Here is an 18,415-nt window from a genome sequence, read left to right on the forward strand (position 1 = left end):
TGCAACACACAGACTCTGGGTTGAACATGTATGGGCGAATCATTCCGGTTGCTATTTTACAACATTGGACGTTTTCAGAACAATTTCCCCCACGTGCACCGACGAGTGAGTTGAAACTCATTATAATATGCAAAACTGTTATCCACTCACAGCAGACAAGACGCCCATAAAAACCGAGTGTTTTTCAGCTAGGCTCAAAACTAGGGTAGAAAATAGCCTATTACTTATTCATTTTGATGTTTTTGAATGCAAAAACCAAGCGAACGTCATAAGTTGACCTCAGACAATAATTTAATAAAAGTTAAAAAGCCAGTTCATGACCCCTTTAACAAATAGATGTCTATGAAGTCATTTTAGAGTGGATTTTTGATGAAAGATTATGAAGACTGATGAATTGTGTGAAGATACAATATTTATCCCTGCCTATTTATTTATAAAGTTTTTCTTTAAGAAAATTCACAGTATCATTTCCATGTGATTTAGCACTATAGTGCAAATACACTTTTAGTGGCAAACAGCACAGCTTTTAAGATCAGCATGTGGGAACAGCTCACTATTAAAGTAAACAGATTTATGGCTGCAAGGCAAAACTGCTTTCAGAGACACAGGATGATGAGCAGTAACTCACATCTAAGGAACTGCAAGTGAATGCTCTGAAAACACTTAATATCTTGAGCTTATAAAATGATACAGCTCTAAACACTAACACTAAAAACAGAGAGGCTACATATGGAATTATGCATTTTTTATTGTCTGTAATTTACCGTATTACTTGCTGAAACTGTGTTGCGTTTGCAGGAAACGTGTTTTTTTTTTTATATCCAATACATTCACATTCATTTTATTTCATATCCTGCAATATGCTAAAATATAACAATAAACGTGACTTTTACTTTTGATACAAACGAATTGTACATATTTAGTCCATAAAATTAACTTTTCCCTTGAAACTTAAACATTTTAACATCTTAATATATATATATATATATATATATATATATATATATATATAAAGTTTAACACTAATATTATTACAGTAAAGTTTACTCCTACGTCATCAAGCCCATGACCCAGAAACCAATGGAACTCAGCCATCTTGAAGGAGTCATGAGCGAGGGTACACAAGTGTATCCTTCCCTCGCATGCTAAGGGGATGGAGCTAAGACAAGAAGAAAGGAAATGAGGATTCACAAATAAGACATGAGAAGCACCCCTTCATCTGATCCATTTTTGAAGGCAGCATAGATATATCATTTGCTGCCTTTGACATCCCACAATCCTGTGCTTTCCATTCTGTGACAGTTTAGCTAAAAAATGAAGAACGCATCTGAAACTTTCGATTGGTTGTCAGTTTGTGTGTAAATGTACGTTTTTGATCAGTAAATGTACTGTAAACATTTTCTAAACAGTAAATGTAAGTTTTTGATAAGTCTTAAAATCCTTTAAAATAAATGTACTGTAATGCATCCTTGCTATATATATATATATATATATATATATATATATATATATATATATTTAAATCTACACACTAAAATCTATCCATAAATTAACAAGAAATTAACCACAGCAGCATTTTATACTCCTAACATTTGTAAGTCTTCAAATATATATTATAGCCATAACCCCGGTTTCACAGACAAGGCATAGGCTAAACTAGTCCCTGGCTAAAATTTATTTTTGAGCTGTTTTAAAGGAAAGCAACTTGCACTGACATATTTTAAAGGGATATTTTGAAGAACGGAAAGGAAGATATTTTGAAGAACGATTGGAACTTTAGCATCATTGACTTCCATCGTATTTTTTTTTTCTAATATGGAAGTCAATGGTGCCAAACTATTTGGTTCCAACCGTACATCAAAATGATGGAGAGCTCCTGCCTCAAGTGGAGGAGTTTAAGTATCTTGGGGTTTTGTTCACGAGTGAGGGAAGTACGGAACGGGAGATTGACAGACGGATCGGTGACGCTTCTGCAGTAATGCGGTCGATGTACCGGTCTGTCGTGGAGAAGAAGGAGCTGAGCCGCAAGTCGAAGCTCTCGATATACCATACGTTCCTACTCTCACCTATGGTCATGAGCTTTGGGTCATGACCAAAAGCGCAAGATCCTGGATACAGGTGGTCAAAATGACCTTTCTCCACAGGGTAGCTGGGCGATCCCTTAGAGATAGGGTGAGAAGCTCGGTCACTCGGGAGGAACTCAGTGTAGAGCCGCTGCTCCTCCACATCGAGAGGGGTCAGCTGAGGTGGCTCAGGCATCTGTTCTGGATGCCTCCTGGACGCCTTCCTGGAAAGGTCTTCCGGGCACATCCCACTGGGAGGAGACCCTGGGGAAGACCTAGGACACGCTGGAGGGACTATGTCTCCCAGCTGGCCTGGGAACGCCTCGGTGTCCCCCCAGAATAGCTGGAGGAAGTGTCTAGGGAGAGGGAAGTCTGGGCATCTCTGCTTAGACTGCTGCCCCCGCGACTCGACCCTGGATAAACGGAAGAAGATGGATGGACGTGTGACGTAATGACGCAAAGACATGCCCGAATCTCCGGCAGAAATCCAAGAGTACCTCTAGAATTAAAAACATTATTACAAGCTTACCGTTTTGAATCGAGCGAAAGCAAGCAGATTGTTTTGAATCAGATAGTTTTGAATCAGCTTTAATCTAAGCCCTGCCTGTGAAAAAGAGCCTTAATGTTTTTAAGTCAAACAAAATCTGTCCCTGGAACTTGCTTAAGTACACACACCTTTAGTTTAGAATTGCTGTAAAATATAACTGTAAATCACAATATGCATGCTTTGAATTTCACAATCCAATTATGTCTCTTCACTGTACACATGATTTCTACTGCAGCCAATCAAAGCACCGTCTAATCAGGAAGCAGAAAGCAGAGGGGGTGTTGTGTGTTGTGAAATGACTCACTGGGTACCAGAGAACAAACCGATCTGAATTCTCCTCAGTGCTTCATGTTCTTTTTGAATTACATGTAATTGTTAACACCAGTCAAATTTCACATAACTCCAAGACATTACAAATTCCCCCTGGAACTCTCGAACATCATTCCTCAAGTCAAGTGCCTTGGGTCCTTGGGGCAAAGCTAAAAAAACAACAACAACAACAACTATGGATACAACAGGAAAAGTAGGCTTGAGCATTTCTCAATATAAAACTAGTCAATGGATCTACGTGTACATCTAAAATGAGGATGCATGACTCACAGGCATTAGAGATGGAGTTGCGGAAAAACGTTGCCAACCTCAGCACAAAGATAAAGGGGGATTATGTGAGTGATGCCAACAACACCCTGCCATGGTGGTGCAACTATTTATAAAGATGCCCTAAAAAAAAGACAAACAAAACACAAAAGTGTGTTCTATTTATATTTGGTGTAAAACTGAGTAGATGTTAAATTTAGAAGCATGCAGTATAGTACTATCATAGAATGACTGTAGTACAATTTAAAAGAGGTAGTTCACCCAAATATGACAATTTAATTACTCATATGTGTGTCCTATTTTTTCTTCTTCGTTTTTTATGGAAGACAAAAAAGAAGAGGGGCTTTCAACTCCAAACACTCTCTCAAATCTGGCACTGCTGCTTTTATAACACATTTCACATTCACATTAGCTTACATTGCATTTCATTGTACACATTCTTATCATTTCTTATTTTCCCTGGGAATCGAACCCATGACCTTGGCGTTGCAAGTGCCTGCCAACACTCTACCGTTTGAGCAATAGGAAAGCTGCTTTCAGAAACAGAATTTCCTGATACCACTTGGTTTGATTGCTTTGGTGTGGATCCAAGTGCAATTGCGAAGTTGTTGCTATGGAAAACTACACCAGCTTCCAAAACAACTGCTCCCAACGAGCCAGGTGTGAAAAAGTCTTTTAAAGCCATATGCTAGATTTATATGAGGAACAAAACCAAATTCAAGTCATTATTTACTGACAATCTTACCATATCCAGTGACCTGACAACTTGAAATCTGTCAGTGATGTGAACTTGATTTGTGAACAAATCAATCTGATTCGATGGAACAAATGTGTAGTAAATCATCAACCAACCACTTATACCCCTTTTCCACGAAAAAAGAACTGGTTTGGAACTGGTGCAGGTTCAAAGTTGGTTCCGAGATTGTTCAACTTGCGAACACATTTTAGAAAACATCTAAACCCGCCCCAGCCCCAGACGCAAGCATGACGTGGTAAAAGAACGGTTCTACTGTAGTCCAGCAAAGAGTTGGTGCCGCTTTGGAACCAATTTTCCCGGCCGAGAACCGGTTCTTAGGCTGTCGAAACACAAAGAACTGGTTCGCGCACAGGCACTGGCTCCGAACCAGCTCTCAAAATGCTTTGGTGGAAAAGGGGCTTTAGAGTATGATTTGTGAACCTGATCCAGCACAAAAGAGTTATTCATTTGCCAATCTGGTTCTCGAGACTATATGATCCGCAACAGTCCTCGAGTTAACAGCTCACTGCCTGGAGAGGGAAAAAAATCAGTGTATTATTATGACTTAAGGCTTCAGAAGACTTGGAATATAGTGCATGAGTCATATGGATGACTTTTATGGTGCTTTATTGGTGTGTTTTTTGTTATCTCTTTTGTCATTTTTGGAATTGATGTTGTATGGAAAGAGCAATGTGAAGATTCTTCAGAAAATCTCCTTTGTGTTAAATAAAATAATAGCAGTTGAAGTATATCATACGGGTGGGTAATTAATATTAAACATTGAACTTTACATTTTTAAGTGAACTATTTCTTTAAGAACACCAAGGCAAAGTAAATAATTAAAATGACGGTTGAGAATACACTGAATGAGAATCCCCATCACATGGTCATCATAACAGCAAAATCAAAATGCCAACTAGCTTCTGACACCTGAGGTCCAGATCTGCTCAGCAGGAAGTAAAGCCAGTGACCTCATGCTTACGGATTCCCATGGCATGTGGGAGCATTCTGATGAAACAGGCTTAACCAAGAGAGAGGATGGGTTGTAATTAAATCACATCTCCAGAGGGGAGCCCACAGCCAAAGATCAATGCTGGGGAAAAGAATTGTAATTTGCACAGTATGGCAAACAGCGGCATTTAAACATGCCAAGCTCAGGTTCAATCGCTCTATTTAATGGAAGTGAAACGTTTAAGGTCATTGTCCCAGTGAGGCATGGATGAGATGAGGCCCAGTCTCCATCCTACAAATGATGATGTATAGCTTAATGGGACCCTCTAACTGAGGCAGAATGCCAAGTGGAATCCAACCTCCATTCAATCAGGGTGATTCTTCACAAATATGCGTGGACTGGAAACACTCAATTCATTTATCATTTTGTTACAATTGTTTTGTAAAATACAGTTTTTGTAAATAAAATACATGCGTCTCGGAGACAGACTGATAAAAAATGTATTAATTAAAATGAACCTTAAATTTGGAAAATACAAAATAGTCTAATGTAATATTGTAAGTGTAACAAATATTGTAGTAAACTACTTTACCATTGTATGATAAATTATTTACATCAATGTTTTGCACACGTACATTGTCGTGGCATTCTTTTTACCATGCATCCATGCACAACTGTTTGCTTTCTGACCTGGAAGACTGCTGACCTGGAGTTTTGAAGGAAACAGCAAAACCTTCATCTGCCTGGTACCTCTACAGACTGAAGCAATCTACAGACAGACAATCTTGTTCAGTTGCTACTTTATTCTTGTAAAGGGCCACAAGCTTTTTTCTAAGGACGGTCCCTGAGTTCTCCAGCCTGAGATCGGAATTCCGATCTATTGAGGCTTTTCGGGAGGACGCGGTCCTTCGACAATCACGGCTCCTCTCTCGTCTAGAAACGCTGTACCGAGAAATTCCATCAGGATCTATCATTTCAACACCTCATGATCCTAACAGTTTGACTGCCTATACGTCCTCTACCTGGTCGTCATCTAAACACTGCCCTTAGAGTTTTTCTTGATGAACTAGGTGAACTAGGTTTTCTACCGAGAGTTTGACTGTGTTTTAATATCTGTGGATTTCAATTCGCATGTTGATAATCCAGATAACAACTCTGCCAGTGGACTACTTTCACTGCTTAAGACATGTACAGCAAAAAACACACTTCTTTGGTCACACACTTGACCTGATCACAAGGGGTATTGATATTTCTGTGACTGTAAAGGATTTAGCATTAACTGATAATTTCTGCATTTTCTTTGATGTTTTCAAGTCTCCTCGTAAGTCTAATACCTCTGCGATGATAGAAAAAAAATATTAATGATCATACCAATGCTCTTTTCTCCAGTTTTTTTTTCTCAAAATTTTTTTGAGCCAATCATCGAAATCAGTAGATGATTTGATGGATTATTTTTATTCACAAATGTTAGATATTATGGAAAATATAGCCCCATGGAAGCTTAATTCAACAGTTAAGCTCTTGAAGAGAGAATGTAGGAAGACAGAAAGACAGTGGCGAAAAACCAAACTCCCAGTACACTACAATGTCTATAAGGAAAACCTAAAAACTTTAATACTGAAACTGGTAAAGCTAGACAGTCGTTACTTTCTAACATTATCAATCATAACGCTCGAGTTTGATTGATACTGAAACACTTAATTAAACAGTACAAATCCACACTTCTTCCACTTGTACACTAGATATTTTACCCACCACTTTTTTTTTTAAATCTGTTTTTCTAGCATCAGAACAACTACATCATACATTCATCCTTACAAATGGGCACATTTCCTACATTTCAGTAGACTGCTGTAATAAAACCACTTCTTTCTTGTGCTGGTCTGCGATGCGCCAGGAATTACGTCATCAAGTTGGAAACGTCATGTTTTAAAAAAATAAAATAAAATAATAAATTAAAACAAAGATGTCAGACGATTGAGAATGAGATGACAAATGAGATGGCATTTTTTGCTCTTCCCAGATGGACAAGATAGTTGATAATGCCCAAATATGACGATGAGAAAGCAATGCTTACTGCAGTCAGCTGAGCTCATATATGGATCTATGTTCTGAATGGATCACAATTTCTCAAAAAAAAAAAAATAAATAAAAACGGTACCTGCCACATTTATTGAGTTTATTGCGGTACGGCATTTTCTCAGTTTTCTTGTGCTTCTGCAGTTTTGCGAGTTATTTACTTGTTATCTCTACTCTCATAATCTCTTCAATGATCACAGTCAGTGGCGATACCTCAAAAATGGCGCCGCGGTGATGTCACACACAACAAACCCACGTGACAGATATAAATGTTTATTTATTTATTTTTAGAAAATTACTATCGTTTCGCTAGATAAGACCCTATTCCTCAGCTGGGAATGTGCAGAGCCGAGTGAAACACTTCATAGCCCTTTGAAACAGCATTGATTTGGACTTCAAAACGTTGGTTGTTCAAAATGTTCAAAAGGGACCATCAAAATAAAGTGTTACCAAATAGGCTATATATGTTCTATATTTTAGTTTTAGTTATGTACATTATCATGTAAAACTTTCCTTGGCCAACAGGATGAAATAAATTAAGTTTAAGTTTTTTTTTTCTCTTATTTTATATCAGTAATGTTTAATTTATTTCAAGCAACAAAAATATCTTTATTTATTTATATACATTTTTTTTATTATTAAGTAATAAGTATGGGTGGAAATGCCATTTGTTCATGAAACTTTTGTCGGAATGACAGAATTCCCCAATAATGCATGCACATTCAATGATTTATAGTTTACAGTAAATTAAATAAACAGATTTTTAAGGAAATCCACTGTCCACAGGGACAAACGTGCCATGTCAGGTGGAAGAAACACCACCTGACATGATTTGAACAGAGTGAAAAGGTTTTGAAATCTTTCAAATGCAAATTCGTCCTTCAAAAGCAAATGTTCATGAGCACCTTGCACTCATTTAAAGGCGGCTAAGCTGTCCTCAGGTCAGGCATGGCACAAATAAAACAGATAAATTAATAAACAGAAGGAAGGGGAAAATGGAGCAATCGTCCCCAAGGTCCTCTGTTTCTGGGACGTACCATCAACATTGCTACACATTAGCGAGGTAGTACAAATGCTAAAACATATCATGAATGTTTATTATAAAGCACAGCAGGCCACACACAATCATTCCTGCCTCTAATGTTGACAGCCCACGGCAGAGAGTTGAGGATAAGCGGAGTTGCCACGTGAGGAGACGAGATCACTGAGTCACTTGAACGGGAGCACCTCCAGGCACTAACACAGCCCATATGGCCTCTCACAGAGCAAGTTTTATCCCTTACACCTGCCTGTAGCATTTTTGTGTTTTAAGAATAGGTCTGTTTTAAATGGAAATGATATGTTATGCATTTTATAACCCATTGTTTCATAGTGCACAAAAATAAGTGGCTCTGTGATTTTCAATGCATCCTCAACATTAATTATCAAGTTGCTTGCTTCTTTAATAGAGCCATAGCCATATGAGACTTTTTAAGTTTTATTTTCAGCTACGATCTATAGCTGAATATTCCACATGTAGATTGAATAAAGTATTAAGTTAACTAAACATAAAACAAACAGCCCAATAGTTCAAGATAAGATCAAATTAGATGCTGTAAACCATCTAATGTCACAAGACTCTTGAGAATCTAAACAGGCACCCATGCAAGAGAGTAATAATATTAGACAAAAGTCTCTTGATGGCACCCAAAGGGTGTCTACGCATCCCAGAATACCTTGCACTGGCCTACTTTGTTATTTCTGGCGCCTCTGAATTTGTCAGTATGGTGAAGAATTGTATACTCTAAATTAAGGAAAGACCTGTTTTTAACATTCAAGCGGAAATTTAAATAAAAGTAATGAAAAAACAAAGCAATTTCAACTAAAATCAACTATTCGTTGTTCATATTTCTTATGGGGTTTTTTTTAGGTTCAGATGCAGAGGACAAAATAAACGTCAGCCGGAGTGAACCACTTTAACTACAAATCACATCCTACCTGTTGGGAAATGCATTCACCCAAAATGCAGCAAACCCACTGAGCCAGACAATATAATATTTGTCCTTAAATGTCTTAAGCTTCTACTTGTTAAAGGTACAGTTCACCCAAATGAAAGTTCATTTCTTCATTTATACTCATTCATGAATCATTTTTAACTTACTCTGATTCATTTTCAACAGTTTTAAAGTTATAAGCTATCTCAAGGGCAATATTATCAATACATAATGACTTGAATTTTGGGTTGTTATTCAGATAAATCTAGCATATGTCTTCAGAAGACTTCGATTATAGTGCCAAATGTAGTCATATTTGGCACTATAGTCTTTTTTTTAATCATTTGGGTACTACGAATTACTGTTATTGCAAAATATCAGCGTGAAGATTCTTCAAAAATATAGTTTATCTTTCACAGAAGAAAGAAAGTCATACAGGTTTGGAATGAGGGTGAGTAAACTACAGAATTTTCGTTTTCGATTAACTATCCTTCAAATACAGTAAATATTTTAAATATACAACATACTGATTTTTTCCCCTAAAACAAGGCCTTAAATTGTGAATTAAACAGCTATAAAGGTGCAGAATGTATAAATTATAATCCTGCATATGAAATATAAGACATAACCTTCTGACAACAGAAACAACATTTTTGACAGTGTCAACTGATGTCCTTATCTATAATCCAAGCTCGAACAAATATATCTTAATAACATAAAAGGTATTGTACAGTACAATCAATGCTTAAAATGAAACATTACCATGCCAATAACTAAAAAGATCTACCATGATTGGCAATATCAGAGCGATTTGCCACTCTTTACTATTCCACAAACTGAGTGGACTGGTATGTATCTTGCGTGAATCGATGGAACTGGTATAGTCAGGAGGAAGTGCTTGGGTTTGTACTGCAGTAGGGATGGTGAGATGAAGAGAGAGAATGTTTTATTTGTGACTTCACACAGCGAAGCCTGCCTGAGTGGGCTGACAAGCGCTCATGCTACACAGAGTTGCCATGGAAACTGCAGGCTACGGAGGAGAAAGTGCAAGACAGAGGATATGAATTAAGTTCTGTCATTTTATCTTCTACTGTTGACTACAGCGTGTGCGTTGTGGAAATGGTAACGAGACACCAAAGCAAACATACTTACTGCTCACTAATCCTCTAGTTAAGACTTTTAAGACAAAATTGGCCATACTTCATAACTGAGCCACCATCAGAAATGTCAATGTACCAGTGTGGATTACTTTAGACTTCAATCCATCAGCCATTTTCTATTTCCATGCTCAAAGATGATGAGATAAGCACTGCCCTACATGTAAGAGCTAGAGCATATGGGATATAATGTTTTTCTCTTTTTTTTAAATCTCTACAAAACATTCCATTAAGGGAAAGTTCATTCAAAAAATCCTACTTCTGAGAACCACAAAAGAATACATTTTGAAGAACCTTTTTCATACAATGGCAGGCAATCGGGTCTAAAAGAAAAATGTTAATTGAGGCATATCTTTTTTTTTCCACATATGAAAAAAAAGTCATACAGGATTGGTATGACAGATTCAGATTATATAAATAGCTTGCTTTTGGTTTTTAAATAGCAATTTCACATATCTGATTGAAATGCTTCAAAATGCACCCATGGCTCCATCTGGTGCACAGAGACCGATCAATACACTTCATGACTCCAGTCCTACATTCCTCATGTCTCTATATATATTTTTAAGTGAATATCATCTTAAAGCTTCTGCCATGTAATTTGTGATTAAAATGAACAAATCTGCTCATTGTATATCTGCTCAAAATAGATACTGTAGCAAGAGATAACTTAGTATATGGGTCCAGTTTTGCCCTAGTTCCTCATTCGCCTGATGTTCGGCTCATTTGAGCATTTTACGTTCAGCAATAATGCCTTGAGGCAGAATAATAATCAATCAGGAAAAATGCTAGCTTGTTTAGAAGATCCTCAAGATCTTAAAGCTCTTAGAACAAAAAAAGGGTGAAATGTAATAGCATCTATTATATGTTCTCCCTATTATATGTTTTAGGGGATATTATAATACTCAGATTCTAAACCAAAGACTAAAGACAGTATCCATCATCTTTTCCATCTGTCAAACCATCAGTAAATAAAGATATACTGTAAGCATTCTCCAGTGTTGTGCAAGTTACTTCCAAACTGTAATACATTAGGTATTACTTGTTACTGTTATTTAAAAGTAATTCATTACCTTACAATATTACTGTCCCAGAATTGTAATGCGTTACATTACTCATGTATTACTTTTGAGTTACTTTCACCAAAATAACTAAGTAGAACTTAACTTTTGGGCTGTAACGATATGCAATATGAAACCGAAATCGCGATTCGCCACACGACTCAGATCAACGAACCTACAGAATCGCGACACACCTCTTCCAACTCCAGCGTTATTCTCCTTACCGTCCATATCCAATGCTGCCTTATCTTTAAATTAGGCTATTAGTATTATTTGAAGTTAACATTATAAAATACGTGGACCTACACCACAAAACTAGTTGAGGATAAATTATTTAAAATTGGGGAAGTCCAGTATTATGGACATGACAGTTGCAGTCAAAACTTGAAATAAAAATTCTCAGAAAACACATGTATTGAAAATAGGCTACTTCCTTAAAGCACTCCAGACATTAGACAAATATTAGTCTATGTTTTATTTTTAATATTAGGGAAAAGACACACATTCAGGCGTGACAAAAAAATAGGAGGCAAAATATATTTTTTGTAATTTTGTTAATTACACTGCGCAAATCGGATGAGGAAGGGTTGGCTCTCCAGTCTCCATAGAACTTAAAATATTCATTTTATTTTAGTTTTCGTGTTCGTGTTCGCATTTATGAGGAAAAAACAATGTTACAGACGCGACCGCTCTGAACTGGCACTAAAAGACTGCTTTAAAACTTAGTCGGTTGCCTTTAAGAAGTAAAAGCAGACAGTACACTGTAATACAACTGTAATACAAGCCTCACTGAACATGTAACGAGTAAAATATTACTGAAAATTGATTAGTAATGCCTTACACTACTGCGTTACAGCAAAAAGTAATATGTTACTGTAATGTATTACTTTTGTAATGCGTTACTCCCAACACTGGCATTCTCTCACTCTATCTGCATTGTCTGCAACAAACTCCTATCAACCTTCACCAGTGACCAGACAACCAGTGGGAAAAACAGCAGGAAATAGCAAAACAACTCAAGGACACAAAGTACATGCTCTACCAAGGGCATGTTCATTCACAGTTCTCACACATCCCCATCTCTCATTATATAAAATGATCGTTTTACACAGAAGTTAAAATCATAGGGAATCAATCACAATAGGGATATTGCAAATAAGCATAATTTAAATAAAACCATGCAAGTTCCTCTGTTCAAGCTGCTCCATTATCCTTTATCTGAAGGGGCTGTTTATCTGTTAGTGAAAATATCCTGGCAATGTATGCAGTTTATCTCATAACATCTCATTGTTATTAAAGGTGCTCTTTTTTAGCGGCCTCTATCGGTGAGGTTTCAGATTACAACCAATTTTTACAAGAGCGTCCGTGCTCTTGCACATGCTCGAACACAAGAGCGAGCACTCAAGGTACACGATAGCCATAGTGAGACTTTCAACACAGCAGAGAAAGCATGCTGGAAGGAAACTCTTGTAAACTACTGTACCACTGCAACGTTACAGTAATAGGATACTTTTATCAGCTTGCCATTGAACTAATGCTCCATGCATTTCACTATCCGTGCATCTTTCACAGTCAGCAATGTCAAGGTGAATGTATAATATGATAACGAAAAAGGTTAGTGAACTAGTTTGAACAATTTCAGTGTAACAGTAAGATCGTAGGAAGTAACATTATTGTACTGAACGTGTCTGGAAATGTGTATTATAAACCATTTGATAGTAGTGTGATGAGTGACTTTAGACAGTAGATCTAGTACATAAAATAAAAGTTACATCCTAAAGCACCTACTTTTTGTTATCCTGGAACAGTCTTTTGTGTTCATTTCTGTTGTAATTTACCTTGCTATTTCATTACAGTTTACCATCATTTCAGCATATCTGAAAACTTGCAATTTAACACAATAAAAATAGCGGAGGTCTCTCCATAATTCAAATGTTCTGCCGATGTTGATCCGTTTTCCTCCTAAGTCGATCCGATTCACGTTTGGCCTGACGAGCTTCAGCAGATACATTTTTGTTTTGCTTCGGTTCTTATATTTATGTGGAGTTTGTGTTGGAGTGTGTGTTGTGCTGGAGGCAGGTCGTTTTTTGTTGTTATCAGACTCATGTCGTCAGCTGCATCGCCGTCGCATAGACTGTAAAAATGAGAGAGGCTCGGGAGCGTGCATACACGTCACATCCGATGGATTTCACAGAAAATCCGATCCGGAGACTTCACATAGAAATAGGAATACTGGCCTTCAGAGGTAATAGCAGAACCCGACAAGTGGATCATTGTAATGTGTAAATACAACCCTCTTCCCTCAAAGGCAATAAAAAAGGGATCATTTTAGAAGAAAAGTTCCATACAGCACCTTTAAGTGTGGGAACTTTATTAGTCAATTTTATTCAAGCTAATTTTTATCATAAACATTATTGTTTGAGGACAGTGATGCAATCCTAAATGACACACTCAATGTGGATTTGCAGTCTTGTGACCTTCACTTGTGTGTCTAAAAAGCTAAGCCCCCTCAAAGACAAAGATTCTGGGGATAGGCAAAGAGCTTGTGAAGATCTATGGATATTTGAGTAACATGTGATCTGTCCTGCTAATGTGTGAATCTTCACAGGTCATGTTGTGTCAGTAATTGTGTGTGAGAACTTGTGGATTTCACTTGGAATACAAATTATGAATAAAGATAAAGTGACACAGAAATAAAGGGAGGGTTTTTGATCAGGAATCACTACCCCCTTTCAGACAGTGCGTTGATCCCGGGAAATTGCCCGAATGCAAACACAACGGATTGATACCGGCATCGATACAGGGCTAGTAACATTGTCGGAATCAGTCCCTTCCGGAACACATAGACAGTATAAGAAGTGAACAGAGCCATCTCATTGGAACTCCATTGAGACGATTGAAGCCCGTTTATGGCGATTTTTTTTTAGCACTTCCGTCCCTCACGCGCAGACTCAAACAGAGCTTGACGACGTAGATTTGACGAGAGCAACCAGTCTGTCTTCTAGTGGCTGTGGCATGAGAAATCTGAATCATTCCCTTCTGAAACTTTCAGAGGCGGAGAGTGTGAATAGGAGCTGTCTATGAGCTAGGAGCAGGAGAAACTTTTGCTAGGTATTCTGATTAATTATTTTGTCATTTTGCCTCCACGTTTCCCCGATTGCACGCGAGCTTCTTCTCCTGTAATCTCTCAACTGTGCGACAGCAGACTGATCTCATGAAGTAGCGTGTGTATGACACGCCAATTCGTATTTCCATTTTTGCCGTGCTATCAAGACGCATAATTGCCTTTCAGCGTGTTTATGAATGCCATTGACTTAACGTTATATAAATATATGACTTACCTCAACCCCATCCCTAAACCTAACCGTCACTGGGGTTAATGGCATTTATGACTGTTCCCTTACCATCCTAGGTAAAAAAAAGATATGACTTACCTCAACCCCATCCCTAAACTTAACCGTCACTGGGGTTAATGGCATTTATGACTGGAGATTTGACTGCATGTACAGACAAGCGGAATGACGCGGACGTTAATGGCGTAGATGGCTGATTACTCTGTCAATACCATTCATCATGTCTGCAACTGGTCCACAAATCCTTACAAATTGGCCAAAGAGGTGGAAACAGACAGGATAATTAAAAAAACAGGTCCAACTTTATATTAAGTGGCTTTACGTATGTACTTACATTGAACAATAAGTACAATGAATTATTGCATTCCTCTTGTATTGTAAAACACTTTTGGGTAACACTTTAGAATACGGTTCCTTCGTTAATGAACAACAACATAAGAACCAATGAGTAACACAATATTAACAATCTAGTAACTATTATTAACTAACAAGAAACTCTGATTAACAAACTATAAGTAATAGTGCACAGACGAAAGTGGTAGTTCACTATTAACTAATCAATAACTACTATTTTTTAATACTTCCCAGAGAACTACTGAAAAAGTTTATTAACAATCTAGTAACTACTATTAACTAAAAGAAACTCTTATTAACGAATTAGTAAGTAATAGCTCACAGATGAAAGTGTTACTAGATACTTCTGTGGGAATCACTAATTATTTGGATTCGTATTATAAAGTGAAGATCATTGGAACTAACTAGTAATTACTCAAGTATTACTTTTAGACATTTTCTAAAAGTTACTAAAGTTCACCAAAAATCTCAAACGTTTGCACAAATCATGACTAGATCATGTAGTAACACTTGAGTCATTACTAGTTAGTTCCAATTATCTTCACTTTATAATATGGATCCAAATAATTAGTAATTCCCACAGAAGTATCTAGTAACATCTGTGAGCTATACTTACTAATTATTTGGATTCCTAATTATTTTAAAACAAACATTTGTTAAGTAGTGTATATTTCTATAAATAAATATAATTAATATGTACTAAAATATAAATATAGTATTGGTTGGTTGTCATTAAAGATAAAATAAAGTTACATATGCTAAATGCACTACACTTTAAACATCAGGCACATTCAATTCATATTGGGACTTTCCCCAGAGAAGGGACTTTGCCTCCCCACTGGTCCCGGCCATTCAGCAACTACTGTAATACCTTTGCTGCAGGTAGAAAGTGAATGACAGACTGAGTGGATAAGCATGCTGAATAACTTTTACTCAGCTCCTCAGAAATCTCCTTCAGCGATCAGTCACCCTACTCACACACAGCAGGGGCCGCTCTCAGCCTGCCATTGCAGACCAGCACAACTGGAAGCCCCCACTCTCTGCCTCTCTCTCCGCAGAGTAGGCTCTTACACTGCAGACGCCCACACAACACTGAAATCAAACCTCGTCTGTTGGCTGAAAAGCCAAAAAACGGTCTTTTCTACCAGTGTACAGAAAATCATGACAGACTGACCTACCCTATCTCACGACCAATTCGTACGAATTCGTACGAATGATTCAAAAGTGGCTAATTCGTACTAATTCATACGACCTCACTCGTACAAATTTGTACGATTTGTCTAAACCCACGTGACGGTTATGTTTAGGGGCGGGGTCAGGGGTAGGTCATTCGTACGAATTCATACGAATTTGCTAATTCGTAAAATATGTACGAATTAGCTAAATCGTACGAGTGAGGTCGTACAAATTGTTACGAATTAGCCACCTCGTAAAATTCGTACGAATTCCCGTGAGATCGGGTTGGACTGACAGACAGACAGACAGACAGACAGACAGACAGACAGACAGAAAATCAGAAAGCTTAATCATAACCTCAACGTAGCGCTCACAAGGAAAACCTAAGTAGATCGTAAGTCATCGAGCAACATTGAAAATTATGCGTCACGCAGACATTCTTACCTACAGTGATGATTCAAAAGGTGAAAACTTGTGGGTGTTTTCATGACTGGCAAACCACATCACAACACACAACAGATGGGAAAGTAACACTTCAACAAACACTTCAACAAAGAACCGTTATGTCCACTGAGAAGACAGCAGATGCATTGCTTTGCTCCTAGTTGTGAAGTCACATAGTGAGTAAGGGTGTTCCAGATCTGCAATAATAGGCGATAATTATAATAAAGTGCTAAACCTTCAGCATTCTGCTGTGTATGTGTGTGTGTGAGAGAGAGAGAGAGAGAGAGAGAGAGAGAGAGAGAGAGAGAGAGAGAGAGAGAGAGAGAGAGAGAAAGAGAGAAAGTGTTTGTGTGTAGGCAGGCCTTTCACACAGAGATGATGCTGCACCATGGAAACCTGTGCAGATATCTGCAGCTAATTATGCAGCGACCCGCTGACAGATATGAAGAGGAAAAAGCACCATGGAATTAAAGTGCCAGCTCTGGCTGCCTCTATTCTCCACACCACTAGTGAGAAAATGTGTGTGTGTGAGAGAGAGAGAGATAGGGAGTAAAGACTTAAAAGAGCATGGCATGATGTAATCAAGCAACTTCAGTGGAAATGCTTAAAAATCCTTGAAGAGTAGTATTAAACTGAATAAAACAAACTGGAACGAAAAGCTCCAAATGTCCAGTAATAACTTAATTCCATGCAATCCAAATAACTTACTTAAAAATCAAATCCCATTTGTTACCATCAAACAGTTTGGACATATCATAATGTCTCAGCACTCAAAGTACTACGCATATATACTGTATACAGACATTAGTGATAAATATCTCTAAACAAATACATGGGTTGCATTCCCTAAAACATCTGCTGAATGGATAGATCTGTATCGCAATCCACACCTCTTTAATTATTTAGTGTTGTGAATTTAATAAACATCACTCCTTGCTCTATCATAATATACATTAAATGATTAAAAAAGCTGAGTATTTTCCATGGGACAAGCGTATGTAGGTCGGGGTGACCTAGTTGACAGAAGACCTACTTTAATCTGATTGGCTTTATCAAGGCGATCCAGTCTCTGCAATGTTGCTTCCTTCAAACCAGGTCTGTTTATGTATCATTAGTTCTGAAATCATCATCATAAACTCTGAAACATGCAGAGGCCTCATATGGACCCATATGCGCATTAAAATGAATACATTTTGATGATGCATGGCAATTAATAATTGCGACTCATCCGATTATTGAACTTTAAAAAGAGGTTTTCTTGATACTTTCTGCTCTTTCTAACATGAGACCCAGATAATTTAGCTGACTCTTGTTGGCCTGCTGCCCAGTCAAGATGGTTTCAGATGGATTTCTAGAGGAAAACATTCCAAGGATTTGGTGACCTTGTGAGGGAGTGATGAGCCTCTCTAAGACACTGACTTCAATTTGTTATCATATAATGGACATTTTAAGAAATTCTGAGTAAATAAATTCAGCCATATCAAGCGAAATTTGTTCTGTGACCAAATACTCTACTCAATAAATTCATTGTGTATTGAATGCTTAAATGCTTATTTGTCTGACCTACATGGAACTATTAGAAACAATCATGCAGCTTTGATAGAAATCTAAATCCTACAGGTAAATGATTCGATTTATTTGCCCTAAAATAAAAAGTCGTGGTCACAGTTAACTTCATATCATTCGCCCACTCTCAGAGTTTGCCCTTTCAGAGAACTTTGGGAACAAATTTAATATTTTTTTTAGCTTAAACCACTTTGCTTAAATTACGGGCTAAATGTGTCCGCTTCAACATTTAACACGACAATCAAATTGCTCCCACTGAGTTTCCTTAAAGATCTCTCAATAAAATAAGGAGGCTGTTATTTCTGACAAGATGTTTCAAACCTCTAAACCCGCAAGAAACTTATAACATGTCACCTA

The 18,415-nt window shown here is 37.5% G+C and overlaps 1 protein-coding gene across 3 annotated transcripts in view; it reads right to left on the bottom strand.

Annotated features, from left to right (window-relative positions):
* Positions 1-18,415, bottom strand: part of lrrc7 (leucine rich repeat containing 7) — a 136,727-nt gene that overhangs the window by 113,866 nt on the left and 4,446 nt on the right. The window lies entirely within an intron of this gene.

This window comes from Pimephales promelas, chromosome 8 (assembly GCF_988280905.1).
Source record: "Pimephales promelas chromosome 8, fPimPro1.hap1.1, whole genome shotgun sequence".
Lineage (NCBI taxonomy): Eukaryota > Metazoa > Chordata > Actinopteri > Cypriniformes > Leuciscidae > Pimephales > Pimephales promelas.